Genomic DNA, 12866 nt, shown 5'->3' with positions numbered 1-12866 from the left:
CTGAAACTGATATTCAGCACCCCAGATTCCTGTGTCAAATGCATTCTGAATAAACACAGCAGCTGCTCAACAGCCAAATTAGTCACCCTTAAAGAGCCAGCAGGAAGCTGCCACCTGAGAAGTAAATTTCTATTATTGTATTTACCTTGTTGTGGATGTAGGAGGAAATGCTTCTTTTGGTGCCACGTTAAAACTGCTGTCTTCTGTTCACCCCTTACTCTCAATTCTGAGGACATGTTTCGACATCCTAACAGCTGATATTGCGGTCCCTGCAATGGCTGAGTTTTCTCTGGGGTCTGCGAATGGTTCTTCTGCAATTTGCTCCTACTATTCTCATGAAGCTGCTCGACTGATTAGTTGTGGCCCTAACACAGCATATACTGGAACCTGAACCATCCACCGCACCAGGATGACACCTCAAATTCTGCACTATTAAGTTTCTACACAAACATTTTGAAACTTGCATGATCTATATATCCTTCATTCGTAGTTTGGAATAGAAAGAATTACCTTTCGATATGTATATTTCATCTGGAATAATCTCACTCTCAGGACTTCAAGAATGTGCAAACATTTCATATTACATTTTTCCACGAAATAGGGTTTCAATGTATGATCTCAGAGGCCAAAAGCACTTTATTGCCATGTATATCTGCACACTTCCTGTGTACCAATAGTTATCAAACATGGTTAGTGCTATAATCTATACTAAGCAGGTCGGCCTGCATCAGATTAACAAGAACCTATCATGAAGGTAGAATACCTAACAAATTTTCAATTACTTGTTGAATGTAAAGAAAAGGAATCAATCTTTTAGCTTACCTCAGGTTGAGAACTGACATTTGAATGTAATATCCAAGGGGAACAAACTCTTCTTACGAGAATACATTTCTAAGCAAGTTCCTAATGATGTACATCTCACCAGGAGCAGCTTCAAACTACACAGCTCAAATGTAATCTGATTATTTTAATCCCCTCCTCAAAATGGAACATCTGTAGGAGAGTAGTGTAAGAAGAAAATATAGTTAATGCTAACTCACTGTTTGCATTGCTTTGATGAAATGAAAATCATTTGAACAAGTTACATATTTCACTGACTTTTGATTGAAGCATTTGAAACAAAAGCATGAAGTCAATTCACAATAGGATGCCTTGTTAATATGTGACCTACATTTTTGCGGCACTTTATGATGCCATCCTTATTAGACTTTAGCAAATCATATGCAAAGCTGTCATTATTAATTAGTCTAAAAAGATACCATGCAGTGAAATCCTTTACAGGCTCAGTAACAGCTCATCTTGCAAACAAATAATAGTATTCCTCAGCTAACTGGCAAAATAAAATCTGCCTGTTTAACTATGCCTGCATTTATTTTTACATGTTAACAGAATGCAATATATTTTAATGCCACAATAATATCTGGATATTTAATAAAAAATTATAGCAATTATGATTTGAACTTTACATAAATACTCAATTTATTTATTTTGCTAATACTTCTGAACCACAAACTAAACTACAGATTGATGTTTAAGTGTTCAATGAGGTTGTTTAATATAACTATCATAGCTTTCTCATACAAAAATAAAGGTGTACAACTCTTACACATGACAATGCATGATAACAGACACACTTTTGCAATCTTCTCATTTTATAAATGGTTCTTATGTCTCTGTAATACTCCTTAACCTGGTCAGTCCTATGGAATACCAGGAACGACCAGCAATTAAAAAAACAAACATTCAAATGAAGATTATTTTTCTTTTATATATATATATATAGACACACACGTATGCTAATACTTGTCTTAATACTTAGATGTTCTGCTGAATGATCAATCTGAATATCATAGGATCTCTGCAGCATGCAAGCAGGCCATTTGGCCCATTGAGTTCACACTAATCCTCCAAAGAGCATCCTACCCAGACACGTCCCCCTATTCTATCCCTGTAATCCTGCATTTCCCATGGCTAACCCACCTACACATCCCTGGACACTCTGGGCCATTTAGCATGGCCAGCCCATCTAACTTGCACATCTTTGTACTATGGGAGGAAACTGGAACAAACCTGCACAGATGCAGAGAAAATGTGCAAACTTCACACAGTCACCTGAGGGTGGAGTTGAACCTGAGTCACTTGAGCCGTGAGGCAGCTGAACTAACCACTGAGCCACCATGCCATCCAAACGGAGCCACACTGCTACCAAATATGTTTTATTGTCTGTGGTCTGGGTTGAATTAAATTTGTCTGTGCAAATAATTAATAACAACAACTTTTATGTATATACACTTTTAATGTAATGGAATGTCCCAACACACTTCATGAAGCATTAAAAAACAAAATGATCCTGTGTCACATAGGAGGTATTAGGTCAGCTGAACAAAAGCCTGGCAAAGATGCAGGTTTTAAGAAAACTCTTTTGGAGGAAGTTGAGTCAGAGAAGGGATAGAGTGTGTGAAGATGTTCCTGAGCCTAGGTTCAATTGCACAGCTACCAATAGTGGAGTGGCTGTTAGGGATGTGTTAGAAGCCATAATTAGAGATATCTCACAGCTTTGTCAGGTTGGAGAGGATTACAAAGGTAGACAGGACAAGGTCATGGAAAAATCTGATAACAAGGTGAAAACTATAAAATAAATCAAGGTGTTGCTTGACTGGGAGTCAATGTAAGTCAATGAGCAGATAGATTAATTGCGGTACGTTGCAAAATTTGAGGTACTGGCACTGGAGTTTTAGATGGCATTAAGTAGAATGTGACATATTATTAGGGGTGGGCTGGAATAATTGAGTCTAGAAATAAGAATAAAGACATTAGTGATGATTTTAGCAAAAGATGAACTAAGACAGGTCAAAACCAGGACATTGCTTTTTCCCTTCTTCTTTCATGGGATGTGGGTATTACAGGCAAGGCCAGATGTGCTGTCCATCCCTATACCTTGAACTGAATAGCTTGCTAGGCCATTTCAGAAGGCAATTAAGAATCAACCACATTGCTGCAAGTCAGATCAGGTAAGGACGGCAGATTTTCTTCCCTAAAGGTCATCAGTGAACCAGACAGTTCTTTCCAAAAGTCAATGATAGTTTCATGTTCACCATTACTGAGGCTAGCTTTATATTTCAGATTGTGTTAATTGAATTTAAATATGACCAACTGTCAGGGTGGGAATTGAACACATACCCACATTCATGAGCTTGGCCTTCTGGATGACTAGCTGAAAAATGTGTTGCTGGTAAAGCGCAGCAGGTTCGTCGATTCTCCTGCTCCTTGGATGCTGCCTGACCTGCTGCGCTTTTCAAGCAACACATTTTTCAGCTCTGATCTCCAGCATCTGCAGTCCTCACTTTCTCCTACTGGATGACTAGTCCATTGAAATCACCAACATGGCATGGAGTTATACAGATGGAAATAGGTGGCCTTAATGATGGTACAAATATGAGGTTGGTAGCTCATCTTGGGATCAGAGTAATTGCACAATAAATATATCTTGAATGTAGATGGGGTCTGTGCAAGGTTTTGTAAATTTCACATATAATGTTGATGACACTTGTATAAAGCAAATCAAGCCCATTCCTGCCGTGACATTCAGATTGCTGAATACTCATGCTTGCATGAAAAGACATTTTGAAGATATCCACAGCAATGTACAGCTAGTTACTTGTGTAATGACTGTCAGTCAAACATTAAAATTTCAGTTAAAATGGTGGCAAAAAGAATTGCAGTGCTAATAAGAGAATTTTGATTTTTAAAAATATTAATATTCATCACTTAAAGTGCATAGATGTTACACATTTCTGTAGTAGATTTCTGGCCAAATCTTCAACATGCTGTATGATGAGCAACCTATCCTGACTACTCAATATCAAATACTGAGATAATCTGAAGCAAGGTTATATCAACAAACAGGGCGGCACTGTGACTCAGTGGTTAATACTGCTGCTTCACCAGTACCAGGGACCTGGGTTTGATTCCAGCCACAGACTGTGTGGAGTTTGTGCATTCTCCCTGTACCTGCGTGGGTCTCCTCTGGTTCCCTCCCACAGTCCAAAGTTGTGCTGGCTAGTTGAATTAACCATGGGGAAAGCAAGGTTACAAGGATAGGGTAGGGGCAGGTGCCTGGGTGGGATGCTGTTTGGAGGGTTGGTGTGAAGTTCATGAGCTAAATGGCCTGCTTCCATAGTACAGTGGATTTTATGATTCTATAAAATCCTGGGTGGTGTATTCTGTGCATTTCTTCATCACGGTGGCACAGTGGTTAGCACTGCTGCCTCACAGCACCAGAGACCCGGGTTCAAATCCCACCCTCAGGCAACTGTCTGTGTGGAGTTTGCACATTCTCCCCGTGTCTGCGTGGGTTTCCTCCGGGTGCTCCGGTTTCCTCCCACAGTCCAAAAATGTGCAGGTTAAGTGAATTAGATTACTTACAGTGTGGAAACAGGCCCTTCGGCCTATTCCCTATAATATGGAAACAGGCCCTTCGGCCCAATAAGTCCACACCGATCCTCCGAAGAGAAACCCACCCAGACCCATTCCCCCACGTTTTACTCCTTCACCTAACACTACGGGCGATTTTTAGTTTGGCCAATTCACCTAACCTGCACATTTTTTTTTGGACTGTGGGAGGAAACCGGACCATCCGGAGGAAACCCACGCAGACACCGGGAAAATTCAGGAAATTTACCGGTGGAACAAATGTAAAAGCTTTGTATCAAAATGCACGAAGCATTCTAAATAAAGTGGATGAACTAATTGCGCAGATAGATATAAACAGGTACAATAAAATTGGGATTCAGGACACATAGCTGCAGGGTGACCAGGGATGGAAATTGAATGTTGGAGGGTATTCAGTATTTAGGATGCACAGGTAAAAAGAAAAAGGTGGTGGAGTGGCATTGCTGGTTAAAGAGGAAATTAACACGATAGTGAGAAAGGATATTAGCTCTGAAAATGTGGAGCCTGTATGGGTAGAGTTGAGAAATAACAAGGTGTGAAAAACATTAGTGGGTGTCATATGTAGACACCCAAACTGCAGTGGTGATGATGGGAATGGCATTGAACAGGAAGTTAGAGATGCATGTGATAAAGGAATATTGGTGATCATGGGTGATTTTAATGTACGTAGATTCGGCAAATTAAATTAGCCACAATGCCATAGAGGAAGAATTCCTGGAGTGTATATGGAATGGTTTTCTTGACCAATATGTGAAGGAACCAACTAGAGAGCAGGTCATCTTAGACTGGGTATTGTGCAATGAGAAGGGAACCATTGCTAATCTAGCTGAGCAAGACCCTTCGGGGATGAGCAACCATCATGTGAGAGAAGTTTTTATCAAGATGGAGAGTGAGATAGTTGATTCAGAAAATAGGATGCTGAGTCTTAATAAAGGAAATTGAGAAGATATGGGGTATGAGTTGGCCTTGATTGGTTGGACAGAGTTACTTAAAGGGATGACAGTGGATAGGCAATGGCAAACGTTCAAGGAATGCATGGGAGAACTGCAACAAGAGCAATAGGGAGAAGCTGAATAGGCTAGGGCTGTTTTCCTTGGAGCATTAGAGGCTGAGAGGTGACCTTATAGAAGTTTATAAAATCATGAGGGGCATGGATAGGATAAATAGACAAAGTATTTTCCCTGGCATGGGGGAGTCCAGAACTAGAAGGCATAGGTTTAGGGTGAGAGGGGAAAGATACAAAAGGAACCTAAGGAGCAACATTTTTATGCAGAGGATGGTGCGTGTATGGAATGAGGTGCCAGAGGAAGTGGGCAGCTGGATGAGTATATGAATAGGAATGGTTTAGAGGGATATGGGCCAAGTGCTAACAAATGGGACTAGATTAGGTTAGGATATCTGAGCGGCATGAATGAGTTGGACTGAAGGATTTGTTTTCATGCTGTACATCTCTATGACTAACTGTTTATCCCTGTCCAGCACAAAATCAAAATGGGTAAGAGGGCCAATCCATGAATTACAAAGGAAATTAGAGATAGTATCCAATCCAAGGAAGAAGCATACAGATTGGTCAAGAAAAATAATAGGTCTGAGGCTGGGAAGCAGTTTAGAATCCACCAAAGAAGTATCAAGGGATTGAATAAAAAGAGGAAAATACAGTACAAAAGTAAGCTTGCAGGGAACATAAAGGCTGACAGTAATATTTTTATTGGTATGGGAAGAGAAAGAGATTAGTAAGACAAATGTAGGTCCTCTACTGAGAGAAACGAGGTGATGTATGATAGGGGACTAAGAAATGGCTGAAAAACTGAATATATACTTTGGTTCTGTCTTCACAAAAAAGGACACAGATCAGATACCAGAAATGTTAGAGAATGCAAGATTTAGTGAGAGGGAAGAACTGAGGGAGATCAATATTAGCAGAGAAATAGTGCTGGGAAAATTGAGGGGATTGAAGGTGAATAAATCTCCAGGGCCTGATAATCTACATCCCAGAGTACTTCTGGAAATGGCTCTCGAAATAGTGGATGCATTGATGGTCATCTTCCAGGATTCTATAGACTCTGGAACTGTCCCTGCAGATTGGAGGGTAGCTAATGTTAGTCCAATACTCAAAAAGGGAGGTGGAGAGAAACCAGGGAATTATAGAGTAGCAAGCCTAACATCGGTAGTAGGGAAAATTCTCGAATCCATTATCAATGACTTTGTAGTGGAGCAATTAGAAAGCAGTGGCAGGATCAGACAAGGTCAGCATGGATTTATGAAGGGGAAATCATGATTGACAAATCTGTTGGGATTCTATGAAGATATAATTAGTAGAATTGACAAAGGGGAGTCAGTTGATGTGATATATGTGGACTTGCAGAAAGTATTTGGTGAAGTCTCACATAAGAGATTATTGTGCAAGATTAAAGCGCATGGGATTGGGGAAGTGTATTGAGATGGATAGAAAACTGATTGGCTAAGAGGAAACAAAGAGTAGGAATTAATGGGTCCTTTTCAAATTGGCAGGCAGCAACTAATGGAACTGCAGGGATCGGTACAGGGACGCAAGCTGTTCACAATACATATTCATGATTTGAATGAGGGAACAAAATGTAACATCGCAAAGTTTGCAGATGATATGAAGTTGGATGGGACAGTAAACTGTGAGGAGGATGCAGAGATTCTTCAGCATGATCTGGACAGGTAGGATGAGTGGGCAAATCAATGGCAGATGCTGTATAATTTGGATAAATGTGAGGTTATTCACTTTGGAAATAAAATCAAGAAGACAGATTACTACCTGAATGGCTGTAAATTGGGAGAGGGGAGTGTGCAGCAGGATCTGACTAGGGAAGGTAAGCATGCGGGTACAGCAGGTGGTAAGGAAGGCAAATGGTATGTTGGCCTTCATTGCAAGAGGTTTCGAGTACAGGAGCAGGGCTGTGCTTTTGCTGTTATATAGGTCCTTGGTGAGACCACATCTAGAATATTGAATGCATCTTTTGATATCCTTTTCTGAGGAAGATGCTCTTGCTCTTGAGGGAGTGCAACGAAGGTTGACCAGACTGATTCCAGAGATGACAGGACTGACGTGTCCTCACATTAGAAATTGACTAGGTTAGGATTGTTTTTGCTGGAGTTCAGACAAGTGAGGGAGTATCTCATGGAGAAATATAAAATTCTAACAGGACTAGGCAGGTTAGATGCAGGAAGGATGTTCTCGATGGTGTGTGTCCAGAAACAGGGGTGACAGTCTAAAGATTCAAGGTAGACCATTTCGAACGGAGATGAGGAGGCATTTCTTCACCAAAAACTGGTGAGCCTGTGGAATTCATTACCACAGGAAGTAGCTAATGCCAAAACATTGAATATGTTCAAGAGGTGGCTAGATATAGCACTTGGGGTGAATGGGATCAAAGTTTAAGAGGACAAAGCAGGATTAAGCAATTGAGTTGGACGTTATAAATATGATGAATAAATATGATAAATATGATGAATGGCGGAGCAGGTTCGAAGGGCTGAATGGCCTTCTCCTGCTCCTATCTTCTATGTTTCCATGTTTTAAGAGATGTATAACAGGTGCAAAGGGAACAAACTAACGGAAGCCCTAAAGAATACAATTTGAAAGAGGAGCTTAAGTAAGCAATTAGGAGAGCAAAAAGTGGACATGAAAACAATCTAGTGGGCAAAATTATGGAGAGTCACAAGCTATTCTACAAATAAATCAAGGGTAAGAGAATAACCAGGGAAAGAGTAGGGCCCAATAGGATAAAGGGAGAAGTCTGTGGTCTGTGGAGCCGAAAGACATTGGTAGATTGTTGAATGGATACTTCACAACTACTGTTAATCAGGAGGAGGATGTAGGTATAGAATTCAAGAAGATGATAGATCATAAAGTTTTTGAGTAGTTTCATATAAAGAGTGAGGAGTTAATGGAGTTGTTGACAGGTTTAAAAGTGGACATCCCCAGTTCTGGATGAGTCATATCTCACGCTGCTGTGGAAAGTAAGGGAGGAAATCACAGGTGCCCTGACCCCAAATTTTAAATTCCTCTCTGGTCACACAGGACTGAAGGACAGATAACGTGGTTTCACTTTTCAAGAAGGGTGGTAGATACATGGAACTACATACAGTAAATGGAGCCTCACAGTGGTGGTAAGGAAACTATTGGAGAAAATTGGGAAGGAAGGCAAAGGCAAAGTTTGATCAGAGGCAGTCAGCATCATGCCTAACAAATCTAGTTGAATTTTTCAAGGAGGTAACCAAGTATGTAGATGAAGGTAGCATAGTTGATGTAGTTTATAGGGATTTCAGTTAGGTTTTTGACAAAGTCCCACATGGGAAAATGATAAGGAGGGTAAAGCACAATGGTAAGTTGGATCTAATATTGGCTTCATGGCAGGACAGAGAGGATGGCAATAAGTAATTTGTGTGACTGGAGGCCAGTGTCCGGTGGTGTACTGCAGGGTCCCTTGTGCTATACATATTCATATATATAAATGATGTAGATGAGGGCGTGGGGTTGATGATTAAGTACGTTTGCGGTTGACACGAAGAATAGCCTGTAGTGGTCAGTGAGGGAAAAGGTCTTAGATTACAGAGGGATGTGGTCTGATTAGTCAGATGGGCAGATGGAATTTAATCCTGATGAGTATTCACTTTGGAAGAAATAACAAGAAAAGAACTACTCAATAAATGTCAGGACAAGGGGAAGCACAGAGGAATGGAGGGTTTTTACCACAGATTGTTGATGGCTACAGGGCAGGTTAATAGCTTGGTTGAGAAGGCATGAGGTACTTGCTTTTAATCAATTGAGGCCAAGATTCTAAGTGCAGTGAGATCCATTGGTATGATTGAGCCTAGTTGTCATGGAGAGGGAGCACACAATATCCACTAACACTCTCGATGCCTTCAGAGAGAGATGGACACTGCAGGAAGTAGGGTGCTTTATCTCCCCTTCCAATTCCATTTTGAGTTGGCTCCTCCATTTCTTCCTAGCCTTTGATGGTTTACATTGCCCTTAATGGGCTTTGCACATATTCAACTAAAAACAATACTGATGGAGAAAGAGTGTTCCAGATCATTTTGAGTATGGACATAGACTACTTCATATTTGAGGAGTCATTAACAGATGGAAAAAAAAAATCATGGGTGATTTGCGGAAAAAAATAAAGTTATGTGTAAGACTATTTCTGGATATAAAAAAAAGTGCAGGAAGGTTATGTTGGAGCAGTATAGGACTTTGGTCAGGCCACAGCTGGAGCGCTGCATGCAGTTCTAGGGAAGGATATTGCATGGGATGGAGCATCTTATCTATGAAGAGAGGCTGGATAAACTCAGGTTATTTTCTTTCGAACAGAGAAGGTTGAGGAGGACCTGTTAGTGGTGTATAAGATTTGAGGGAAAAAACAGCTCTTCTTCTTAGTTGAAAGGCCAATAACAAGGAGGCACACATTTAAGGTGAAAGGCAGGAGGTTTAGAAGAGATTTGAGGAAAACCTTTTGGGTGATAGAGGTCTGAAATGCACTGCCTTGGAAGATAAGTGAGGCAGGTAACCCTTAAAAGGACTCGCATGACCACTTGAAGTCTCAGAACATTCAAGCTTATGGACATACTGCTGGAAAGTGGGATTAATGTAGATTTAGTATATTTTTAGTGGTAGCACAGACTCGATGGACTGAAGGGCTTCTTCTGTACTCTGTGATTATGATTATCTGGCACATACCATTCATCAATTGAAGCCTGGATTAAAAATAGAAAGTATCAGAAATGCTCAGCTGTTCTAGCAGTGTTGGTAGAGGAAGAGTGGTCCAGGTCTTTTTGAGTATGGACACTGACTACTTCATATCTGAGGAATTACAAATAATGCTGCAATAAAATCTGCAGTTACTGCCATTGCTGTTTGAGTTCAAGTATCTCTGGACATTGGAGTGCGTCTAGAAAAAATTAACAAACAGTGAAATTCACAGATGACCTTGGAGGAACCTGTGTGGCAGAACTCACAGCACAGGAATAAATAAGTGCATAATTTTTAAATATAACCTTGCTTTTAAATCTACAATAGTGAGTAAAGTGGGTTGTTTCTTTATTATAAGCTTTATTGAGACCTGTCTCTTGATTAAATTTTAAAAATATAAACCATAAGTACAAAGTTAGCCTGGAGCAGTGTTTTTAGAGCTGTAAAACTGGGCTATTTTCTGGGTCGGTAGATTGTGAAGGAGCAAAGGTTTCCTGATGAAGGGCTTTTGCCCAAAACGTCGATTTCGAAGCTACTTGGATGCTGCCTGAACTGCTGTGCTCTTCCAGCACCACTAATCCAGAAAGATGACCTTTAGTAGAGTGATGTGCTCTTCCTGTCAGATGTGGGAGATTAGGGAGAGTTTCCATTTTACTGGTGATTATATCTGCAAGAAGAGTGTTTAGTAGCGAATCCTATCAGATCACATGGATCGGTTGGAGCAGCAGTTAGAAGCAATAAGGAATTTACAGGAGCAATGGGGTGTGATCGTTGGCAGTTAAAGGAAGGGAGAAAAGCCGCAGAAACAGGTAGATGGATTAACTCCAGAAAAGGTAGGAGAGGGTGTGCAGGAGTCTCCTGTGGCTATCACCATCTCAAACAAGAGTGGTTTTGGAAAATGTCGGGGGTGATGGACTCTCAGGGGAATTTAGCACAAACAGCTAAGTTTCATGGCTTTAATGTAATGAAGGATATGTCAGGTTCCAAGTGATTGATTGTGATAGGGGACTTTCTAGTCAGAGGCACAGACAGATGTTTCTGCATCCAGCAGTGAGAAATCAGAATGGTGTGTTGTCTCCCTGGTGCCAGGATCAAGGATATCTCAGAGAGGGTGCAGAATGTTCTCAAAGGGGAGAAAGACCAGCAGGAGGTCATAGTCCACATTGGAACTAATGACAATAGGAAGGGAAAAGGAGAATATAGAAATTCTGAAGGGAGAATATAGAAAGTTAGGCAGAATATGAAAAAGGAGATCCAAGAAATAGAGTTAAGGAGAATCCACAGGAATTCTATAAATACATTAAGGACAAAAAAAGGTAACTAGAGAGAGAATACGGCCCCTCAAATATCAATAAGGCAGCCTATGTGTGGAACTGCAGAAGGAGAAAATGAGTATTTTGCATCAGTGTTTACTCTGGAGAAGGGCATGGAAGATATAGAATGTGGGGAAATAGATTGTGACATCTTGAAAAAATTTCCATATTACAGAAGAGTTGGTGCTGGATGTTGTAAAATGCATAAAGGTGGATAATTCCCCATGACCTGATCGAATGTACCCTAGAGCTCTGTGGGAAGCATGGGAAGTGATTGTTGGGTCCCTTGCTGAGATACTTGTATCATCGACAGTCACAGGTGAGGTGCCGAAAGACTGGAGGTTAGCTAACATGGTGCCATTATTTAAGAAAGAGGGTAAAGAAAAGCAAGGGAACTATAGACCAGTGACCCTGACATCCATAGTAGGAAAGTCGTTGGAGAGAGTCCTGAGGGACAGGATGTACATGTATTTGGAAAGGCAAGGACTGATTAGGGATAGTCAACATGGCTTTGTGCGTGGGAAATCATATCTCACGAAGTTGAGTGTTTTAAGGAAGTAATGAAGAGGATTGATGAGGTCATAGTAGGGGATGTGGTCCATATGGACTTCAGTCAGGCATTCGACAAGGTTCCTCGTGGTAGACTGGTTAGCAGGGTTACATCTAGTGGAATACAGAGAGAACTAGCCATTTGGATACAGAACTGGCTCGAAAGTAGAAGACAGAGAGTGGTTGTGGAGGGTTGCCTTTCAGACTGGAGTCCTGTGACCAGTGGTGTCTCGCAAGGATTGGTGCTGGGTCCACTGCTTTTTGCCACTTATATAAATGATTTGGATGTGAACGTAGGAGGTATAGGTAGTAAGTTTGCAGAAGACACCAAAATTGGTGGCGTACTGGACAGCAAAGAAGGTTACCTCAGAGTATAACAGGATCTTGATCAGATAGTCATAGAGATGTACAACATGGAAACAGACCCTTCGGTCCAACCCGTCCATGCCAACCAGATATCCCAACACAATCTAGTCCCACCTGCCAGCATCCGGCCCATATCCCTCCAAACCCTACCTATTCATAAACCCATCCAAATCCCTCTTAAATGTCGCAATTGTACCAGCCTCCACCACTTCCTTTGGCACCTCATTCCATACACGCAACACTATCTGTATGAAAAGGTTGCCCCTTAGGTCTCTTTTATATCTTTACCCTCTCACCTTAAACCTATGCCCTCTAGTTCTGGACTCCCCGACCCCAGGGAAAAGACTTTGTCTATTTACCCTGTCCATGCCTTCATAATTTTGTAAACCTCTATAAGATCACCCCTCAGCCTCCAATGCTCCAGGGAAAACAGCCCCAGCCTGTTCAACCTCTCCCTACAGCTC

At 41.1% G+C, this 12866-nt stretch overlaps 1 protein-coding gene across 3 annotated transcripts in view; it reads right to left on the bottom strand.

Moving 5' to 3' along the window:
• The window catches only part of abca4b (ATP-binding cassette, sub-family A (ABC1), member 4b), a 147573-nt gene extending 146614 nt beyond the window's left edge, over positions 1-959 (bottom strand). For all 3 annotated transcript variants that reach the window (XM_072574615.1, XM_072574616.1, XM_072574617.1), the window contains exon 1: positions 823-959. The gene's annotated coding sequence lies outside the window, so the exon portion shown is untranslated. The remainder of the gene's footprint in view (positions 1-822) is intronic.
• Between the last annotated feature and the right edge of the window lie 11907 nt (positions 960-12866).

The sequence above is a fragment of the Chiloscyllium punctatum genome, chromosome 7 (assembly GCF_047496795.1).
Source record: "Chiloscyllium punctatum isolate Juve2018m chromosome 7, sChiPun1.3, whole genome shotgun sequence".
In the NCBI taxonomy this organism is placed as follows: Eukaryota; Metazoa; Chordata; class Chondrichthyes; order Orectolobiformes; family Hemiscylliidae; genus Chiloscyllium; species Chiloscyllium punctatum.
This window is presented reverse-complemented; position numbering and strand designations above follow the sequence as displayed.